At 42.9% G+C, this 16679-nt stretch overlaps 1 pseudogene; it reads right to left on the reverse strand.

Annotated features, from left to right (window-relative positions):
• LOC103748832 overlaps positions 1-16679 on the reverse strand; it is a 30320-nt pseudogene that overhangs the window by 13017 nt on the left and 624 nt on the right.

The raw sequence follows: 16679 nt of genomic DNA on the forward strand, positions 1-16679 counted from the left end.
AAAAATAAAGTGTCCAAAACAGATAGGGATGCTTGGGGAATTGCCTTTTAGCAGAAAGTCTGACTTTCAATTTCATTCTGAGCAAAGATGGTTTCCTCTGTGTGGGAAGATAAGTTCATAGCAATGGAAAATAATGTTCTCTGTGAGTCACCCTGGTCAGCTATGAACTCAGACACTAAGACCACTGACACCTTCCTTCAAATAGCAGGCACCGTTCCTGGGAAGGTGCAATGACACAGACAAGTCTGGGTGCCTGTGTCCTGGGCCTGAGTTCAGTCACAGTATTCAAACCTCCCATAAGAGTTGGTGGTGTTCTCTATTCAATCACAGCCTCAGCTTTCCCTTAGAAGAACAACTGGGAGCTCAACAAGGACACTAAGACCACTGACACCTTCCTTCAAATAGCAGGCACCGTTCCTGGGAAGGTGCAATGACACAGACAAGTCTGGGTGCCTGTGTCCTGGGCCTGAGTTCAGTCACAGTATTCAAACCTCCCATAAGAGTTGGTGGTGTTCTCTATTCAATCACAGCCTCAGCTTTCCCTTAGAAGAACAACTGGGAGCTCAACAAGGCTGAAGAGGCCTGGGGAGGCCCAGTTGAAGCAGGCCAACTCAACCTCTTCTCTCCCCGCACAGTGTACCATGTGCTCCAGCCATGCTGAGCTAACCAAGGCAACTCCTGAACAGCCTACACACACTCTTCTAGACTTCCCAAATGGCACCCTCTGTTTTCTGCCAAGAGTTCCAGTTCCCTGTTCATCCTGTCACTAATAGGCAAATTTAACTAATCTTTTAAGATATCTCAAATACCAGCCCCTTGAGGATTTCTCGTTGGTTCTCCTCTGCACCTGACTCCCCACCCACACAGACTACATCATGCAGGATAATAAAAAAGCATTCATCACAATAGCCCATCAACAGATGAATAAAGAAAACATTTCATGCACATACACACACACAATAAATAAATAAATAAATAAATAAATAAATAAATGCAAAACTTTTTTTAAATCTGAAAATCTGAGATTCTGACCGATGAGACAATTATGCCACTTCCCATGCATGTAATATAAATGAAAGTATGACTAAACTCTAAAATCAAAAGAATCACTATCTTCTGTCCAGACAAAATGATGCCCGTCCTGTCCTTGAACCTTGTTTATCTAAGTAAATACCACTTAGTGGTACGTGAACAGCCTCTTGAGTGCAATAAATGACTCATTCAATTTTAATAGGGTTCCATTTTCTTTTGGAATAAAAATGTCTGTTTTCTAGTCCTTTCATTTTTCTTTTTATATAATGCTATTTAATGAAGACAGTGTTATTAGTTTTAGTAGTAAAAACCTTAACATGAAGGAACAAAACAAATGAAAATAGAAAGTTGGGAGAAATGGAGCTTTAACTTCTGATATTCAAAATTTATATTTTATTGTCTTGAAAGTCATTCCTGAATATAGGTCCTGGGTGGGGATGTCTGATTTCAGAATCTCCTACTTACCAGCTTGCTTTGCCTGAATGTTGTCACCATCATGATCAATACTACACTGTAATAAAGGGGTTCACTAGCTAGTTTTAATTGTCAATTTGATATAACCTAAAACCATTTGGGAAGAGGGAGTCTTAACTGAGGAAACGCACAGATCGGATTGTCCTGTGGCCATGTCTGTGAGAGATTGTGTTGACTGATGATGTGGGAGGGCCCAGCCTATTGTGGGCAGCACCATCCCTAGGCAGGTGGGTTTGGGTTGTATATGGAGCTAGCTGAGCATGTGCAAGAGCGAGTCAGTAAGCAGCATCCCTCCAGGGTTTCTACTTCAGCTTCTTCCTGACTTCCCTAGACAATGGGTTGTGACCTGGAATTGTAAACTGAATAAACCCTTTCCTCCTCTAAGTTGATTTTGGTCAGAGTATTTTATCACAGCAAAAGAAAGCAAATTAGAATATTCCCAGAATGTGGCACCTTGCAGGAGGTGGAGGTTGAAGAACAGTCCCTGGTGACAAATTGTGATGGGAACTGAGTATCTATGGAGGCAGTTGGGGACAGTGAGGAGGAAGGGGAGGCTAAAGCAGATGGGTATTGAACACAGATTTTTCTCTCAATTACATGGAGTGTGACACTATAGATTAAAAAAAAATTAGTGAGCTTCTGTATTCTCATACAACAATTCTCAATCAAACCCAGATCCCCTCCCCCAACCATGCCTTCCCCAGCTGATAGCTGTCAGGCCCTAGTATGTATCAGACCATGTTCTAGGTCTTTCACATGAAGGCTAATTTTTATATATCTGTGAAAAAGGCACATTTCCATTCCTGTTATACAGATGGGAAACTATGTGGGTGGGCTCTAGAGCTTTCACTTATCTAGCTCCACAGTATTTTCCTCTGTGTCTTAAATTGATGCTAGAAAGGAGCACAGATTAATAACCCATACTCTCATCATACAGGCTTGGAATCCCTCCTGGAAAGGGTGAGTGATTTGTGGAGGTCAGTCAATGAGAAGTGAACTTGGATTTGCATAAAAGCAGACTGAGGAACGACCCATGTCCACGTCTCTGTACAGCCTGGGAATGTAAGCTTGACTGTTAGCATTGTATGGACATATGCAGGAAAATGGGCTAGGGACAGAGAGCTTTGGGTGTAAGAGAATCAACCAAAATCCACAGCCAGAGTGGACTCAAGTTTCCTTACCCCAAGACAAGTTTTCCACTGTACAGTTCTGTTTCTTTAGTACAGCCCATTCAGATTCCATCTCAAATACACTGTGTTTCAGCTTCATTTCATAAAATACCCTGACCAAAAGTAACAGGGAAGAAAGGGTTTATTTGGCTTAGAGTTCCAGTTTATATTCCATTATTGCAGGAAAGTCACTGTGGCAGGAGCTTGAGACAGCAGCTCACACCATATCCATTGTTCCAAGAAGAGAGAAACAAATGCACCCATACTGCCTGCTTGCTTCTGCTCAGATACTTTCTTTACTCACACAGTTCAGGGAAAAGCCCAAGTCTTACCTCCCACCTCAGTGAATGTACCAAGATAATCCCCTGCAGACATGCCCACAGGCCAGCCTGGTCTCCAGACAGTACTTCAGTTGAAATTCTTCTCCCACACAACACTTAGTCAAAGACGTATAAGAAAATTCAACTGAGGAGAGGATCCATGAACAGATGCTTCCTAGAGACAAGCAGGTGAGGCAGAAAAACTGATACTTGAACTCAGGTACATCTGTGTATTTTACTTTTCTCATTGCTATGGCAAAATACCCTGACCAAAGCAATTTAAGGAAGGAAGAGTTAATCTTGGCTCACAGTTCCAGGATGCAGTCAGTCTGCTATGGTGGGGAAGTCACAGCAAAGCTTAAGGGTAGCCGGTCACACAGTACCCAGAGTCAGGAAGCAAAGAGCAATGAATACTCAGCTGACTTTCTCCATTTTATGCAGCCCAAGATCCCAGCCCACAAAATAGTGCCACTTAATCGCTGCCCCCACCCCCCTCGCCGCCAGAGACATGTCTCCTACATGATTCTAGATCGTCTAGATCTCATCACATCAAGCTAACCATTGAGATTAAGCATCACAATCTACCCCCAGGCAGATTCTTACAACATATAATATGAAGCAAGAATCAACCAATATAATCATTACAGTATTTGATAAACATTAAAGGGATCAAGATGACTGCCTGCAGTTGTTTCTTGATTTCAATTCAGAGTAAAACTTGGTTTTCTAATGTCCAAAACCATAACGTTTTAGTGGAATTCCATATCCAAGAAATGAATTTTTTACAGTAACACATGGCCTGCCAGGAGGGGAGAGCATTGTATCACTCAGAAAATGGTGTGTAGAGTACTCGAGCAAGATTTGTGCATGAGGGTAGGTTTTGCCTGAAGAAGGATGCTCAGAAATGCCACTGACCACAGCAGCTCAGTGCATGAGAACCAAAGTAGAACAAGGTTAAGCATAAACCACAAATTATGTTTATTAATTTTGAACAGGAAGTAAACAGCCAGTGCTGCTCCTTGACGGTGTGATCTGAGGTTCAGAAATACTACCTAAGCATCTGGTTCTTACAGCCAAAACAGCCAGAAGTTTTAAGTCTATTTTTTAAATCTTGTCATGGCTATAAGAAATGCAAAAATCTCTTACTGTGTGACTTTTCCTGGACAGATAAGAACAAATATCTATTCAGCAAGATAGGGCACAGACCATATGTCAAAGAAGTGGTTCTACCCAAGTCTAGCTTAGTGAACTAGTAAGTTTATTGATTTATGTGACAAGATGAGCCAAATGCATTCCCTGGATTAAGGACTTAACAATCTAACAGAAGAGACAAATGAACTAATATAAGTCTAGATATGATTCTATGTCCACAGATTTGATGAAGTATTTTAACATTAGTGTATCTGGAAAGTTGTTTACTTTTTCATGGCTATTTTCACTGACAATGGTTTTCTAGTTTGATAGGTTTTTTGTTTAGTTTAGTTTTGTCTTAGGACTTGGAAGCCATTGCTCTTTTTCTGGCTTTCAGCATCTCTGGGAAGGAGTTGGCTGGTCTCATCCTCCTTCATTTGTATTTAATCTATCCTCAAGGTCACTGCCTTTAAAAAAATAGTACCTTATTTACTCTTAATCACATTGAGTCTCTCTTCATCTCTAGAGCTCTAATTGAAATCCCTCTTGTACCGTTTATTAGAGTGTTCAATCTTAACTTCTAAAATGTAGGGAATACAATGTTGATAACTATTCTAGCATCTTTATTTTCTAATTCTATAGCCTATGTCCTTTCTTGCTCTGTTTTTATTGATTTGTCTCTTCATTATGAGTTGTATTTTTTTCTGATACTTTAAAAGCCAGGTAATTAAAAATACTATTTTCATCTCATTTTATGTGTATGAATATATTGCTAGCAGGTATGTAAAAGTGCACCTGTATCATGCAATGCCCACAGAGGTCAGAAGATGGAATTGAATCCCCTGGAACTAGAGTTACAGATGGTTGTTAGCCACCATGTGGTGGGTGCTGGGAGTCGAAACAGGGTCCTCTGGAGGAGCAGCCAGTGCTGCTGAGTCATCTCTCTAGTTCCAAGCCTGGTAATTTTCTATGGCATATCAGGTATTGTGAATTTGGGGTGCTAGATACTTTTGTGTTTGTGAAATAGTCTCAGAATTTCTTTGAAATGAAGACAGGTTGAATTTTAAAAAGTTCTTCATAGCCTTACAAATTGACTTTTTCCTTCTTTTTGAGGCTTCCTTTCTTTCAGCTTTTGTTAAATAGAATCTGGGCAACTTCTAACATAGGGTAATTTTGTCCCACTACTAAGGCATACCCTCTGAGTAGCTCCTCAATGTCCTATGAACTGTGAACTTCTCCATGCTGGCTGTTGAAAATATGAATTGTTCTATTTCCCATAGTATGTGAGTTCCACACATCATTTATATTCATCCTTTGGGGTACTTCTTTTTCCCATCCTTGAATCATCTCCTCACATATATGTGCTGTTCAGCACTGTGACTTAGTAAATCTTCAGAGCGCTTTCTCCATGTGAATCTCCTTTCTGTTGGCTCTAGCCATCTTGCTTCTCCAAGACTCCCACCTCCATCTTCTCCAAGTGAGTTTGCTGAGATTTACTTGGCTTCCCACTCCTTGAGCAGCAGTGAAGACATTCTCTCCAAGAAGTAAGCTAGGCAGCTGATTTTCCTCCCTCTCCCAGGGATCACTGTTCTATGGCACATGGTGTCTAATATCCAACAACTGGTGTGATTTGTATGTTGTCTAGATTTTTAGTGTTTTGAATGAAAGGATAAACTCAGGTACCAGCACTTTATTTTGCTTAGGACAGAAAGCGCCAGGGTTTTGTCTCCTCCCAGACCTAACTTCTTGGGCAATTTTAACATACTGAGCATATGACTGTGGTATGATTTTGAAACTAATGTGAAGTCTACACCTTTAACCTGTTATTTAACATCTGTAACCTGAAAGTTTTATTTTGTTATAATTGGTGAGGATAGAATCAGCTCTTATACTCAACTTTGTGTCTTCTCCAGGAAAGCTGAATAAAACAACAGAGATGCTCGTTGGGGGTGATTCCAAGAGGTGTGGATAAGGTGCATTGGTGCTCAAGTCCTTCAGAGAATTGAATAAAGGAGGTGAGGTGGAAAATGGGTCTTTACTAGGATACACCTGTTCCCTCAACTTACATTCTCAGAAGTAGATGACCCAATCCTGTGAACATTTGTTGAGAAACTTGAAAAAAAAAAAAAATAAGAGATGCTCGTTGGGGGTGATTCCAAGAGGTGTGGATAAGGTGCATTGGTGCTCAAGTCCTTCAGAGAATTGAATAAAGGAGGTGAGGTGGAAAATGGGTCTTTACTAGGATACACCTGTTCCCTCAACTTACATTCTCAGAAGTAGATGACCCAATCCTGTGAACATTTGTTGAGAAACTTGAAAAAAAAAAAAAATATAACCTTAATAGCATAGCATATTTAGTGATGGTGTCTAAGGTTCTAATGCTAAAAACTGTCTGAAAAGTATTAAAATAGTTGGGAAAATGTGGAATTCGTGTCAAACTACTAGAATACATTGTATTAATAAAGTTTCTAAGATCTCAGATTTTTTTTAAGCATAAAAATGCAAGGGTACACAATGTGGCATTTTGCACTGCCAACTGAATTTTTTAACACATCTTTAGATCTCTAGAAACTGGCAGAAAATTCAACCCATAGAGAATAATTATAGTTTTTGTATGTTTTACAAATTTATTTTCAAGATAGTCCTAAATTGCACAAACTGTTCTAAATATATAAAAAGCTCAGTATACCTGCTTTGTAAAAACTCATAGTCAATGGTATTTATGTGTAATTTGTTGACTCTAAATAGGAGCTAATTTGTCTGTGTTATGTTGTAGAGACAGTTAAACAGTAACACTAGTTTTCGCAGTGAACTAAAGTAGCTCAGTCATTTCCCACTTAGTAGACCTTTTATTTCTTACCTACACAGTCTAATATAATTAATGCAGTTATAGATTAACTGCCTTAAATTGAGAAACAGTGGGTCCAGAAATCCCACTAATCACTAATTACTGCAGATTCTTTTTGGAAAATCCTGTTCAATGTGCCGACCCAGGGGTTTCTATTAAAGGCTTTCTGGGTGGTATGTGCAGAACGTGAGCCAATCTATATAAGCTGTTGACTGTGCAGCTAAGTGGCACTGAAATTTAATCAAAATGTATATAACCAGGGCATTGTGAATTTACATTTTCCGGATGTGAATGAAAAGAACCGTTCAAGTGTGAGCTGGCAGCAGAACCAGCTTTGCTGTCTCACCCAAGCTCACATTGCCATCTCTCTGCTTGTTCCTGCTTTCCTGCATAGGAACACAGTTTGCTCGTGTCCCAATTCATGTCTTATATTTCTCAATTGTTCTTTAGAATAAGATGATCACCTGATATAAAAGAAACAGAGCTCAGCTCCTCAGGAGAAAAATGGCCAATTTTATGCTGTGGCTATGTGTCATATAAAGCTGTGTCCCTAGTACATGCTGTTCTATGGCCAGAAGATGATGTTCTGTCTTCTATGTGCCCCTGCATTACTGAAAGAAGTTGTTCAGTGTAGAATCTCCATCTCTGCACTAAATAGTCTGACTTAGTAGTTCCAGAGTAAGTTCAAATCTTGAATTTTTAGTATTTTATTTACTATTTTTGTTTTGAGTGTATTTCCTGCTTGTGTGTAAGTGCACCTGTGTAGTGAAATGCCCACAGAGGTCAGAAGATGGTGGTGGATTCCCTTGGAACTGGAGTTATGGACAGTTGGTAGTCACCATGTAGGCACTGGGAATCAAATCTGGGTCTTCTGCAAGAGCAGCCAGTGCTCTTAACCACGGAGCCATTTCTCTAGCACCCCCAAAAGGCTGAATTTAAAAAAATATTTTAGTTTTTGATGTGTACAATATTTTGCCTGTATGTAAGTGCACCCGATTGCATGCAGTGCCCGTGGAGGCCAGAAGAAAACATCAGATTCACTGGAATTGGAGTCATAGAGAGTAACAACCTGCTATCCCTGCCATGTGTGTGCTGGGAACTGAACCTGGGTCCTCTGCAAAAGTAGCCAGGGCTCTTAACTGCCAAGCCATCTCTCCAGCTCCCCAAAGCTTGAATTTTTTAAATTTAGTTTTATTTTATGTGTATGCATGTGTTGCCTGCTGTAGGTCAGTGCACCCATGTCGTGCAATGCTCACAGAAGAAGCTGTCGGATCCCCTTAACAAACTAAAAGTTTAATTCTGGTGGAAGCTGACTATAGACTACCTTTTAAGAACAAATGGAATAGATCTTGGTTTTCCAAATTCTTCTTACTGCCCTGTGTAAGCCTGTTTAAAATTTGAGTGTTTTCTTTAAAGGGTGCTCTACACAAATGTTGTAATTATAATAAATTATAAAAACAATTTTAAACCCGCTCTTGTTCCTTATATTGCATAATCCCTCACCCAGGATCATTTGAATTCAAAATTTCCAACCCTATGGTATCCTACAGAATGAAGGAATGTGCCAGTAAATGCTGTGGGACAAAACAAGAAAGTTTCAAGATGTCTTTTTAATTCTTAACACCACAACAAATTGGATCCCCACCCCCTTCTGAATTCCATATGGTAACAGCCCCTTCCTAAGAAATGCTTCTGGGCTCTCCCCATGCTACCTGCCCTTCCTCCGGATGCAGGCCCTGTGAGGTACCTGATCAGCACATGCCACAGGGACATGGGGTGGGTAGTATAGTAAAATCTGTATTATCAAGCAGACAAACTTTATTCATTCTGTGTGAAAGCATGTAAGTCATTCACATATGTGACCTATGGCCCATCTTCTTAACCTTTTATCACCTTTCCTCCATAATCCCCATTTCTCCCATTCCAGTGTAAAGGATGAATTTTGGATATGACAAGTTATAGTCACATTCCCTTGGGTCCCAGGATTAAATAGGGATGGAGAAAGACCATGTGAACATAGGAAGATGAAAAATTATTGAGAAAATGTGCCTGCCTCGTCTCACTCTCTTGTAACAATTTAAACCAAAGCACCAAACTCACTGGAATGAATTTCTAGCAACGTAAGAGAAAGAGAAACTATACAGTACGTTCTTATTTTATCTTTGGGTTATTCTTATAAGGTCAACCCCAGGAAGACCAGAGGAGAACTTTGTGGCTTTTAAAGAAGATAAACCCAGAGAAATCCCAGTCTCCATTCTTGTCATTTGAAAACATTTACAGCAATTTCATAAATGTGATCTGCGAGAATGCTTAGCCTCTCATCCTCTTTCTTCAGGTCTTCCCTCCTCACAGATGCCTTCCCCCTTACACAACCTAGAGCGTTGTCTTCAGTAGCATTCTGGCAGAACCCCTCATCCCATAAACCCTTTCTTCTCACAGTATCCTTTCAGAAAATGCCCCCGGCAGATTATGTGCCCCGTGCCAAGCTGTGAACCTTGGAAACTGGTTCATTTTCCTCCAGGAATGCTGTGTAGTTTGTTCTTCTCCACTTGCATGCAGGAAAGGTAGGCAGACGTCAAGTGGACAGTATCACACGACTTTCCTTGGAGCATGTATGGGAAGTGGTAGGAGTGTTATGAGGGCGGAAAGGGGAGCAGGAGAAAATGGTGAGCTTCTAACGTTGGTAATTTTATTTGCTTGTTTCATCGCCTTTGCATCAATAGAAAATCAGTGTAAAATCGCTTATGTGTAGCCTATTAGCAGAGCGTGCCATCTTCACTGCAAAGCTTTTGTGAGCTGGCGTTTTTGTGTTTTGTGTTCTATTTGATGAAGTGCACAGTATTTCTCCAGGCTTTCAAATGATTAATCCGTGGGCCTCGGGCATTGTCGGGCAGAGAGATGCTCTGTGTCTAGGGTCTGGTAGATGCAGATCTCGTGCTGTAGTGACCTGGGACACAGACGATGTGCATCAATGCTTTTCAGATTATCTGCAGATTGGTTTGTTGAAATGGGTACCCCATCACAAGTACAGGATCCAGAAGCTCAGTGTGCACCCTCCTGCTTCTGAGGTCTCCTTTCTTACATGTTCTGACTGGCAGGAATTTTGAAGGAAAAAAGAAAATAAAAAATTTTCACATGCTCTTTTCTGAACACCTCCTCTCCCCAGGTCCCAAAGCAACCAGCATGCCAGAAAAGATTCTTCTTGATTTTGAGAACGTCAGTTTCATGGTTGGAGGCAAAACAGTTCCCCCAAGGAATATTTCTTAACATACACAGGATGCTTGGCTAGCCTCTAGCTGCCTTAAAAGAGGAAAATGTCTCCACTCCTGTTCATTCGTACTTACCTTCAGTAGCTATTTCCCTCTTTCTCCATGGTGACTGCCATGACCGAAGGCACTAGAGACCTAATTAGGACTAAAATGCTGGCTTGTCTCCCTTTGCTTAGGCCCAAAAGTATGAACTCTCACCTGAGATTAGGAAGTGGGACCAATGCTAAAATAAAGTCTTCTCTTTAATTTCTAGAAAATCTATGTATACTGTTCTAGTTTGTCTCTCCATTGCTGTGACAAAGCACTCTGACCAATACCAACTTGGGGAGGAAGGGTTTAATTAGGCTTACATATCCCGGGTCACAGTTCGTCACCGAGGGAGCCCAAGGTAGGAACTCAAGACAGGAACCTGGAGGCATGAGCTGAAGCACAGGCCATGGAGGATTACTGCTTACTGGCCCCTACTCAGCCTGCTTTCTTATATAACATAGGCCCACCTGTCCAGGGGTGGCACCACCCACAGTGGGCTGGGCCCTCCCACATCACTCAACAATCAAGAAAATTCCCCCACAGACATGGCCACAGGCCAGTCCAATGGAGGCAATTCCCCAGTTGAGGCTCCCTTAACCCAGGTGTGTCAAATTGATGCTAATGCTATCCAGCACATACACCTATCTACCCAATTATTTACCTGGTTCACAAGCCCACCCATGAATTTAGATACTCCATTGGCAAAGCCTCCCTTGTGGTACAGTGAAATTCACAGCAAATCTGGGTCAGGTAGTCATATGAACTCTGTTTTCCCAATTTTAAGGTGAAAATATGGTAATATGGTAATGTGTAGAATTTCAGTTGAAAAACCTGCAGGGCAAGTAGAACAACGGGGTGATTTGTCTTCACTAGAAAAGGCTGGTGATGATTGCCATTGAGGCCATGTTATCTGTGCAAACTGTTGAGTGGAAGCAGTTTATAAATGATAAAATTTTGCATACTCATGAAACCAGGTCGAAATAGATTGATGAGGTTGTTTTGTTTCAGTAAGTCAAACTAGAACTTCATATCTACAATAGGGCTCTGTATCCAAAATAGAGCTTTCCCTTGTCTATATGTGCTTTATAATATTAATATTTGGCATGGAGTTTAGGGCACAAAGCTCCCCACCCTCCCCAAGGCTAGACTCTAAAAGTTCCAGCTCCAGTGATTTTCTGTCCCTACCACATGTGGAAGATGGCATCATGAAGACCTGTTACAGGTTTCCTCATGGGTCCAGCCCACCAGGGACTGCAAGGAATGAGGGTTCTGGCCGATGTGGGGGTGAGTGGCTCAGAATCAACTCACAGACTCCGGGAGTCAGGTGAGAGCAGGCACTAGGTGAGGTACTGCAGACTCGTTTATTTCTGGGAAGTGCAAGCCTTATATACCTCTCCCCCTGCCCCCAGTGTCCCATAAGTTAGTGTGTCACTTCCTGATAGATCCCCTCATCCAGGCAGATTTTAGGTTGGCTGTTTTGTGGAAGCACAGGGTGCGCTCTCAAAGTGGAAGCTATGTTCTCTTAGTGCATCCTGTGCTTAAGCCTGGCACTTCCTCTCCTACATATCCATCCCTTTTTATTATAGAAAGGTCAGTGAGAGCCAAGGTTCTTTGCCTCAACATAGTTGACCCCACCTCAGAGGGCACCCATATTGATGGACTGTGCCTGTCTTAGGTCATCCTGACCATCAGGATCTTACTTGTCATTGACTGCCAGCCCTCGAAGGGTGTGACCTCTGGCATGACCATGTGAGGGAGGAGGAGTGCAAGAAGTTATACAACTGCTTCTTAGATATCAGCAAGCCAGACCTGCTGGACCTCGGTGAGGGGGGGAGGGTTGAAGTCTGGATCCTCGAGCATCTTGAGAACCTGATACACGGAGTAATTTGCTTGGTTTTGTCTGCAGAATCATAGAACAAAGAATTTTATGAGCAAGAAAAGAACTAAGACTATGACACCCAAGAATAAATAAGTAATGATCCATGAAGGGTCAAACAAAGCTTTTAAATTCGACCAAAGTTTGTTGAGGAACCCAGAGTTTATATCTAATATCTGAGCCTGTGTATAATTTAGGGAGATGATCTGGTCAGTGAGCAAGGTGGAGTAGTTGAGAAACTTTTGGCTCCAGTGGCCATGGATGAGAGTTCCAACCTGGCCCTAGCAAGGTTGTCTACTTTATAAGGTGTGAGACACATGGCTTTGAACTGTGGGTCACAGGCCATTAGCATCATCTGTTTGATGATTGTCATCTCTTCTTCTCTGAGGAGGTCTACCTGTTGTTGGATGACAGAAATGGCCTGGAAGAGGTGTTGATTAATAAGAGATTGAGTGTGGCCGCAGAGATTTTGGATACTACCTCATTGAGTGTTTCCACAGCAATGGAAGATTGAGTGATAGCCACAGCAGCAGTGGCTGCAGCCCCTAAGAAAAGGATAATGGCAGTGACGATTGCCACGGTAGTACCAAAATCTCTCTTGACCCGGGGGAAGGGCTGGGTAGCTGTCTGTTCCATAAGGGTGAAAGCATGGAAATGAGTGGCATTAGGAACGGGAACCCAGATTGCTGTGGGTTCATGCACAAAGAGAACCAGAGAGGCGAGGAAAATCCAGCATGCTGAGAGAGTGCAGTTAGTGAGGGAGCAGTTAAGTGTATCCTCCAGGTCGCTTGTGACATTAGCAAGGAGTAGAGCAAACGGAGGATAAACACAAATGGGCAAGGAGAATGAAAAAGAGATGTTAACAGAGGCTTCATTAGGTGTCCAAGTTGGGTCTGTGACACCCGAGGAACTTGACTCTGAGGTATCACCCGTATATGTACCATTAAAGATGGCTCCACCTAATACAAAGAAGAGAGGATGCAAATTTAGGCAAGCGGCCGGCCCACAGAGCTCCTAGGCCCCCCTGACAGTGTCTTTATGCCTGGGGTCAGGGTAGACATAGGAGTAAGGTTTTGTAGAGACAAGGTGTCTCCAGGCTGCCAGGGAGGAAGCCTGCAGGCGTCCATCATAATCTGTAAAGAGGAACGTACCTCCAGGAGTGAGTGGGAGGCAGTGTTCCCATGGAATAGGAAAGCACAATGTGATGGGAAGTTTATGGGTGGGTGGGTACCGGGTCCATGGAGGATGCCTGACCCTTGGGGGGGTGGCCCCAGGGGGCATGAAGGACACTGTGTTTTTTTACTAAGGGAGACCAGATTTTGAGACCCCATAAGGAGCCCTGGCTTCGGTTTCCATGAAAGTCGCCTGTTGTGATGTTAAAGAGGGAGTGACAATGAGAGACATTAGGGGAGGAGGGATTAAGGACTGGGCTGAAGCATAGGGGAGGAGGGGTTAAAGACTGGGCTGAAGCAGAGCGATACTGCAAGGGACCATGTGCCTTATGGGAATGGACGCATGAATCAATTGCATGGTGGGGAGACTGAGGGATTCATTAGTAGCAAAGAGAACCAGAAAAGCAGGTGACTGTTCATCTACAGGGAGGATCAGAGGTGGTAAGGGGACCAGTACCCAAAGATTTGAAGCCTGGGAAGAAGCACAGCTAAAGGACAAAAGGGTGTCAAAGATAATGAAGCCAGAAAAGGATGTCATGGCTTATCAAACTCGCAGTTGGACCCAGTCTCCAGATGGGTTTCTGTAGCTGGCCAGATGTCTCCTGATGGAATCCAGATTGGGGGTTGTAGTGTTCTGTGGAAAAATACAAGTGTATCCTCATCCTTGTGTCAGGACAGGGGCTGGTTTCTGCCACAGGGATGAAATCGGACCCCTCCACCTGACTAGTGGCAGGGGCATAGCCCAAGGCAAGAAGGACCAATGTTTGTATGCTGAACTGAGACCCTGGTCCTCAAACATGAGGAAATTAAGGTGGAACAAAGCCTCAGTAAGAGCCAGGTGAGGGTCACATTTGGCCTCAGCCGAGGGGCTTTTAGCCAGGAGGGACTTAAATGTCTTGTTGGTCTTTTCGACAATGGCTTGTCCTTGTGGGTTATAGGGAATACAAAAGGTATGTTTGAGTCCCCAGGAGGAAACAAATTTATTGAATCCTTGAGAGGAATAAGCGGGCCCATTATCAGTCTTAAGTGCCCAGGGTACACATGGTGGACTTTATAGCTTTAATGGCATGTATAGTCTTTTCCCCTGAGAGAGCTAAAGCATAAGTAAGGGAAGAGCATATGTCAACTATAACATGAGCAAATCTCAATTTCCCAAAAGGGGGTTAGTGAGTCACATCCATCTGCTGAATGGCATTGGGTATCAAACCACGGGATTCACTCCTCCCCTTGTTAAGGGGCCCAAGAGGCATAAGTGGGGCACAGGGAGCACATGAGCAGACAAGGTGCTTGCATTGGGACACGGGGATTTCTGGGAGGAGTTTATGAATACCCTGAGGAGACAGGTGGAATTGTTGATGTAAAGCTGTTGCTTGTTCTAATGGGCTAGACTGGACTGTCATAATCAGGGCATCTGTGGCAGCATTCCCCCAAGCTAGGATTCTGGGAAGTGAGGTATGTGAGCAGATATGTGAGCTGTACCATGGGTAACTTCTATTTTGTAGACATTCCTGTGGCTTGACCATAGTGAGGTGGAATGAGGTGGAGGAGTTTTTAACATGAGAAAAGGTGAGGACTTTAGCAACCTGAACAGCATAGGCACTATCAGAAAAGAGATTTAGGGGTTCGTCCTGGCACTCTGCTAAAGCTTTAAGTATAGCAAGAAGTTCTCCAAACTGGATAGAGCCAGGATTAGGAATGATGTGGGTGATATCCTTTTTCCCAGGATGATGTATCAGGACCCCAAAGCTCTTCTTATTAGTGTCCAAAAAGGCAATGGTCACTTGGGGAATTGGGGAAGAAGAAGGAGTGCTGTGGGGCTTAACTTAAAATTGCAATGTGAGAAGGGCCTGAATTCTTTTGTCTTGGGGCAGGTGATTGTCAATAGTACCAGGGAAGCCTGACATCATGGTCTGAAAACTTATGGAATTGGCCCGGAGTGCCTGTAGGCTATGGAGGGGAAAGGGGAGTACGATAGTGTTGGGTTCTCTATTGAAGGTTCTTCGAGCCTGAGTGTGCAGTTTGACTGCCACTGCAATGTGAGAAGGGTCTGAATTCTTTTGTCTTGGGGCAGGTGATTGTCAATAGTGCCAGGGAAGCCTGACATCATGGTCTGAAAACTTATGGAATTGGCCCGGAGTGCCTGTAGGCTATGGAGGGGAAAGGGGAGTACGATAGTGTTGGGTTCTCTATTGAAGGTTCTTCGAGCCTGAGTGTGCAGTTTGACTGCCAAGTTAAAGGCCAGATCAAACTTGGAGGAAAGCTACTGGAGCTCTGAGTATGAGAGATGGACCCAGATAAGTGGCCAGTCTGCCAAAGGGCACCAAGAAGAAGTCAATAGCACTAAAGCCTATAGGGATTTTAAGGGCTCATACCTGTCGAAGGTTGTTGATGAGAGTAACCCAATGATCTTTTGCAATAAGGCAATGGCTAGGGGAGTTAAGTTAATCTATGTTGAAGAGCAAGTGGGGCCCTCCAAAAGACAAAACAGTGCCCTCATTTCCTCCAAAGGAATGGGCAAGAATGGTTTAAGCCAATTTATGGTGCCACAGAGTTGTTGAAAATTGGCTAGTGTATAGACAAGCTTTGAATTAAAGGCAGGGGCCATAGGGCATATGCCAGCTGAAATGGTATGCCCCAAAAAGGCATAAGGAGGCACCTACTGTAGCTTATCTAAGGTGACAGGCAAGCCAAGGCATGATAGGCAGGAGAGTAAGTCTCTGGTTACCTTGCAGAGAAATTGTGGGTTAGGGTGGGACAACAGAATGTCATCCAGATAGTGAATAAATTGTACACTATGAGGGATGGTTGAAGTGGCTTGTGAGACAAAAAGCTGACAAATAGTAGGACTATTTTTCATTCATTGGGGAAGGACTTTCCATTGATATCTGAGGGCTGGCTTGTGGAAGTTCGGTTCCCAAACTGTAAGGGCAAAGTGATCATTATCTTGGGGGCCAGCGGGATTGAGAAGAAGCAACCTTTAATATCAAGTGTTATGATATAATGAAAAGGAGGAATAGCACCAGAGTAGGGCAAGCTGGCCTGTGTCGAGCCTATTTTTTCTATTTGGTCATTAATGGCGTGTAAGTCCTGAAGCAATCTAAAACAGCCATTTTTCTTTTTTATAATGAATACTGGAGTAGTATACTTACTAGTGGATGGTTCCAAATGTCCAAGGTACAGCTGTTCCTGGACCAAATTTTTGAGGATAGACAATTTAGGTTCTATAATCGGCCACTGCTCCACCCAGATCACATCTGTCGAGAGCCAGGTAAACACAATCGGTGTGGGAGATCCTTAGGGGATGTCCCAGGGAGGGCAGTGGCCCTTAGAATTGGGGGTGTTGGTCAGGGCTCTGATT

This window comes from Nannospalax galili, unplaced genomic scaffold, assembly GCF_000622305.1.
Source record: "Nannospalax galili isolate Female #2095 unplaced genomic scaffold, S.galili_v1.0 scaffold626, whole genome shotgun sequence".
Lineage (NCBI taxonomy): Eukaryota > Metazoa > Chordata > Mammalia > Rodentia > Spalacidae > Nannospalax > Nannospalax galili.